The following is a 6,000-nucleotide window of genomic DNA, read 5'->3' on the forward strand; positions in this document are numbered from 1 at the left end:
ATCTCACTTCTTTTGCTTCAACATTCTTTTTCAGAAAATTATATTTGATAGAAGCATGTTTAGTTTTAGAGTGAAATACCAGATTCTTTGATATATCAATTGCTGCTAAATTATCACAATAAATTATTATAGGTTCTTTGCATTTTACCTTTATGTCCTTCAACATTTGCTTAATCCATAATACTTGAGTACAATTAGTTGCTGCTGCAACATATTTTGATTCTGCTTTTGATAATGATGTACAACTCTATTTTCTACTCAACCATGAAATCAATCTACTACCAAGAAAGAATGCTCTGCCAGTGGTGCTCTTTCTGTCATCTACATCTCCTACCCAATTTGCATCAGTGTATGCACATAAATCAAAATTTTCATCTTTACGATACCATAAACCAAGATTTGTTGTGCCTTGTAGATACCAAAAAATCCTTTTTACTGTTGATTCATTATTTTCTTTAGGATTACTCTGAAATCTTGAAATGATACATACTGCATTCATTATATCAGGTCTTGTTTGTGTCAAATACAACAAACCTCCAATCATAGATTTATATTTTGTCAGATTAACAGGAGCTGAATCATCCTTCAATGTCAATTTATCAGTTGTAGTCATAGGAGTACTTACTGGTTTAGAGTTTTCCATACCAAATTTCTTCAGTAGTTCTTTCAAGTATTTTGTTTGACATATGAATATACATTTATCAGTCTGTGAAATCTACAATCCTAAAAAATAATTTTATCTCCCCAATCATAGACATTTCAAATTCTTCGTGCATCTTATTAGCAAAGTCTTTACACAATCCATCTTCTCCTCCAAAATTGATATCATCAACAAAAAATTCAATAACCAAGATGTCATCATTAGTCACTTTGAAATACAAGTTGCTATCAGCATTACCCTTAGTGTAACCAAGCTTCAAAAGATATTTGTCTAATCTAGCATACCAAGCTCTAGGAGCTTGCTTCAATCCATACAACACTTTCCTTAATTTGCAAACCATATCTTCATTATTTGTCAATGAAAATCCATCAGGCTGTTCAATGTAAAATTCCTCTTCAATATCACCATTTAGAAATGCACATTTTACATCCATTTGATATACTTTATAGTTCTTATGTGCTGCAAATGTAAGAAATAACCTGACTGCCTCAATTCTAGCTACCGGTGCAAAAGTTTCATTTTAGTCAATTCCCTCTTTCTGTGAATATTCTTTACACACTAATATTGCTTTGTTTCTGATTACCTTACCATCTTCATTAAGTTTATTTCTAAATACCCATTTAGTTCCAATTACATTTTTGTTTTTAGGCCGAGGAACCAATGTCCATGTATTGTTCTTTTCAATTTGTTCTAATTCATCTTCCATTGCTTTAATCCAATGTTCATCTTGACAAGCTTCAATAATAGATGCTAGTTCAATTTGAGAAATTAAACATACCTCTTTATTTGCTAGTCCGCCTCTTGTCATAACACCTTGATACTTATTCCCAATTATTTGACTTTTAGAGTGATTCAGTCTTACATACCCAGGTTTGTTCACTTGCTGCTATTCTTGAGTCATTGTGGAATTATCTGATGATGCCAATGTGACTGGATCCACATTATGTACCAGTGCACTCTGTATTGGTTCATTTATGATCATCTCAACTACTGGTTCAAAATCTATAGATCTTGAATTTCCTCTAAAGTGTTCATCTATCTTCACATTAGCACTCTCAATGATCTTCTACAATCTTTTATTAAAACATATATATGCCTTTCTCTTAGATGAATAACCAAGAAATATTCCCTCATCACTTTTAGGATCAAATTTACCAACATACTCATCTCTCCTAATATAAAATTTGCTTCCAAATATTCTGAAATATTTAAGAGTAGGAGTGTCGTGCTCTGTGAAGTGTACCTGTACCTGCAAACACAATGCACTCAATAAATCATTACAAGCATGGTTAGAAGATTTAAATCAAATAAAGACAAAACCATAACTAATCAACTTATTGCCTCCTAGTAAATGTGAGTATGAAAAATGCTCTCAGATTTGATTATGCATATTCCAGTGACTTGAATACACTTAGATGGAGGATTTGAATGCTGAAAATGCATGATATAGCAAGAATAGCATGATTAAGCCACATGATAAGCAAATTAAGCTAAGATTTAAGCTAAAATTGAGCATGATAATATTGCTAAAACTGATAAACTATAAGCTAGATGCCTATAGTAACAATGCAAATGATGAATCAAAATGATATGAATTGGGACCCTTTGAGCTCCAAAATGAGGTCTATTTATAGGATTTTCCAAGGCTAGGGGTGATGTGGCAAGAATCAATGGTCAAGATTGATCTGAAGATATCAATGGTTAAATTGGAGGCGGATGGCAAAGGGGGTTAGATTAAAGGGAACATCTGTCATCTCTATGGTGACAAGTGTCAAGAGGCTTCTAGAAGGAGTTTAGATGAAAGGGAACACTTAGTGACAAGTGTTACAAGGTTCTAGAAGATGTTGGATGAAAGGGGACATGGTGGTAGGTAGAATGGGTTAGGTTTAGGAGTGGTAGAAGTTAGGAGAACTTGAATTTAAAAATTTAAATTAAAAGCTAATTAATCTCAACAACTCATGGATTTGATTTGTTTTAATTAATTAAGGGATTTGAAGAAATGATTTTGGATGAGGGAATTAATTAATTAAAGGGGTGAAATGAACCTATTTAATAAATCCTTAGATTTATTAATAAGTAGATGAAAAGGGAAATTTAATCAAATTGCTTAGTGAATTCAATTAAATTGGGGAGGGGAGATTAATTAAATAATTACTTATTTAATTAATTATCTTCGGACCATTTTTAGGTGTATATAAGGAGTATTACCAAACCATAGTTCATAAGGGGTCTTACCGTTTTCACCTTTGATGTGAACTCTGTTGAAAGTGTAAACCGTTGTATTCACTGCTTCTCTCCAGTACACATGAGGTAGATTTGCTTCCAATATCATTCTTCTAGCTACATCCAGAATAGTTCTGTTCTTCCTTTCCACAATTCCATTTTGCTGAGGTGTCTGAGGTGTTGATAGTTGTCTTTTGATTCCATTCACTTCACAAAATGTATTAAACTCCTTAGATGTAAATTCTCCTCCTAGATCTGATCTCAAACATTTGATTTTATTACTAGTTTCATTCTCTACCATTGCCTTGAATAACTTGAATTTTCCAAAAGCTTCTGATTTCTCCTTGAGAAAAGTAACCCAACACATTCTAGAATAATCATCAATAATTAGCATAAAGTATCTATCTCCCTGTAGACTTCTTGTTCTTGCCAGACCACACAAGTCAGTATGATTTATATCAAGAACATTATTGGATTTCTCATAAATACTCTTAAGTTGTTCTAACTTGCTTTCCCATTTGACATTCCTTACATATCGGGTTATGAGGTTTTACAATCTTAGGTAAATCCCTTACAACCTTAGTTGAACTGATCTTTACAATGCAATCAAAATTCACATGATAAAGTCTCTTATGCCATAACCAACTTTCATCAATATGTGCAATCAAGCATGTCTTATCACTGTTATTCAAATGAAATATATTACCTCTAGTCTGATTACCGGTTGCAATCTCCAATCCACTTCTATTCATGATTTTGCATTTACCATTCTTGAATTGTAACTAAAATCCCTTTTCAACTAATTGACCAAAACTCAAAAGTTTATGCTTCAAACCTTCAACATAGTAAACGTTGTTAGTATTGTGCTTACCATCAAAAGATATAGTACCTTTTCCTTTGATTAAACAAGCTTTATCATCACCAAATCTTACTAGACCTCCACTATATTCCTGAAAAGATAAGAATTTACTTTTATCACCAGTCATATGATGTGAACATCTGGAATGTATAATCCATTCATCTTTTTCTTCAATTTTAGCTGCTAGGGCCTGCTCTACCGGTGGAACAGTAGGTGCGGGTTGATCTTCTTTTATTACAACAAAAGCCCATCCATTGTCTGCCGGTTCTTCATCAGAATCATCAGTAACTCCTTCATCAACATAGAAACATGATTTATCTCTGTTATTCTTAAATCTATATCTTTGATATTCAAGGTTAGGCTTATATTTCCTTTTAGCTTCCTCTCTCAATCTTGCATGTCTATCAAGACATTTAGATGCTATATGACCAACTTTATTGTAGTTAAAACATTTAAATGATGCTTTAACATTTAAATGATGCTTTACCTTCATAATTACTTCCAATAGGACCTTTAGGCATTTTCCTTGAGAATAGTGCTTCAAGTTCTTCCAGTTCTTCATTTTCCCTCCTAATATCTTCAAGTTCTTTTGCATAAACTACTTTCCAATAAAATTTGTCAGATGATGATGCTTTGAAGGTGAAATCTATCTTAATTGTAGCAACATGACCAAATTCCTCAAGCTCAAATGCTGAAAGTTTTCCAACCAAGGTATCTCTAGATATTGATGTATTAGGCATTGTTCTCAACTCATTAATAGCAGTTACTTTCATTTTATATGTTGGTGGGTAAGCTCTTAAAAATTTAGAAACAATTTCATCTTCACTTAAGGATCCTCTGCAACATTGTATTCCCAAAACAATTTCATTAACCCTTTCCATAAAAGAAAAAATTATTTTATCTTCTTCCATTTTTAGATTTTCATACCTGACCCAGAAGCATTCCAATTTAGCAATTTTAACAGTGGTACCTCCTTCATTCAATGTCTCCAATTTATCCCAAATAGCTTTAGTAGTAGATCGGTCTGATAATCCCATGATTTGCTGATTTGACAATGCGCTCAAAAGTGCTTCTCTTGCTTTGCAATCATTCTCTTGATCCTTACCTAATGTTTGTAGCTTCCCATATGTCTCTTCCAATGCAATTCAGATGTGTCTCCATTTTGATCTTCCATATACCATAGTTAGTTCCATCAAGTTTCAGACTGTCCTTCTTGAAAATTTTTGTTGCCATAGGATCTCCTCAAGCTATTAGACTTCCACAAAAAGAGGACTTAGCTCTGATACCAATTGTTAGGACCTGAGAGGCAACTAAGAGGGGGGGTGAATCAGTTGTCTATTAATTTCAACCCAAATATAACTTAATCAAACATGATACTTAATATCGGTAAACCAAACTTTATGTCGGTTGACAGATTAGCAGTTAATATTAATACCAGTGAAACTTAATACATAAAATAGAAAGAGAAACAACATCCACAACTCATAACACAAAGATTTTAACATGGAAACCCTATAAAGGGAAAAAACATGGTGGGAAACCTTACCCACAATCAGATGATACTACTGTAGATAGTATGTGTATACAAATGGGGTCTACACATGTAGAAAGGCCAACTGCCTAGAGCACACTGCTCAAATGAGAGTCACAATGACTACAGTAGGATGGTTAAATCCTAGAATAATGTACTGCACAAAACAGCATCTCCAATGCTGGATTCAGTACTGGTTAAGCTCTGATAATCACCTTCAAACCTTCCTTGAACCTTCTCTATGGTCTGCTCATATGATCTTCAATATTCGTAGATACCATGTTACAATACTATAACCTTACATACCATATACCATCACACGTCATCTCACAAATGTGATCTTACATATATACCAAAACCTGAGACCAAATGTGTAGGTCGGATCACTAAGAATATTACAATTAAATCAATTACAAATAAGTCAAGATGTGATGCATCATGTAAGCTCAATACATTTACAACAATATCCAATCAATAAGTCATCTCCATAACGTGCTGTGCTAATCTGGAATAGATAATGCATACTGGTCCATAACCTAGACCAATTTGCCGGTAACAACAAATAAGTCAATCCGATTAGACCAATAACCAAAATACCAAAACCAAGTATCCAAACCATGTCTTCGACATAAACAAGTGATCTCCAGATGATAACACATCATCATCAGTGCTAGTGAACAATATGTTGGTGATTGTGCATAAGTCACTGAACTTGCCGATGAACAT

This window comes from Cryptomeria japonica, chromosome 3 (assembly GCF_030272615.1).
Source record: "Cryptomeria japonica chromosome 3, Sugi_1.0, whole genome shotgun sequence".
NCBI lineage: Eukaryota > Viridiplantae > Streptophyta > Pinopsida > Cupressales > Cupressaceae > Cryptomeria > Cryptomeria japonica.